General features: G+C 43.7%; 1 protein-coding gene across 2 annotated transcripts in view; it reads right to left on the bottom strand.

Moving 5' to 3' along the window:
- MPPED2 (metallophosphoesterase domain containing 2) overlaps positions 1 to 231 on the bottom strand; it is a 164,819-nt gene that overhangs the window by 160,997 nt on the left and 3,591 nt on the right. The gene's annotated exons all lie outside the window — the stretch shown is intronic.

The following is a 231-nucleotide window of genomic DNA, read 5'->3' as shown; positions in this document are numbered from 1 at the left end:
GCATAATTCTCAGTAATTAATTTCATACTTTTTTTTTTAACCTTCCCACTAGTTTTGAATCTTCTTTTAAATGTCAATATATGATTTGCTGCACTGGGTTCAGAAATGAGGATGTTTACTTTCATCGCAGGTGTGCAAAGACTGAGGACAGCACAGGCCTGCGTGGAGGTTGTTTTCAGCGATCAGCGCAGTAGAGGAGCAGTGGCGGGCAGCACAGTCCTCGGGTAACCC

This window comes from Myotis davidii, unplaced genomic scaffold (assembly GCF_000327345.1).
Source record: "Myotis davidii unplaced genomic scaffold, ASM32734v1 scaffold330, whole genome shotgun sequence".
NCBI classification, from domain to species: Eukaryota; Metazoa; Chordata; class Mammalia; order Chiroptera; family Vespertilionidae; genus Myotis; species Myotis davidii.
Note: the sequence above shows the minus strand (reverse complement) of the source record. Positions and strands in the feature narration are given on the sequence as shown.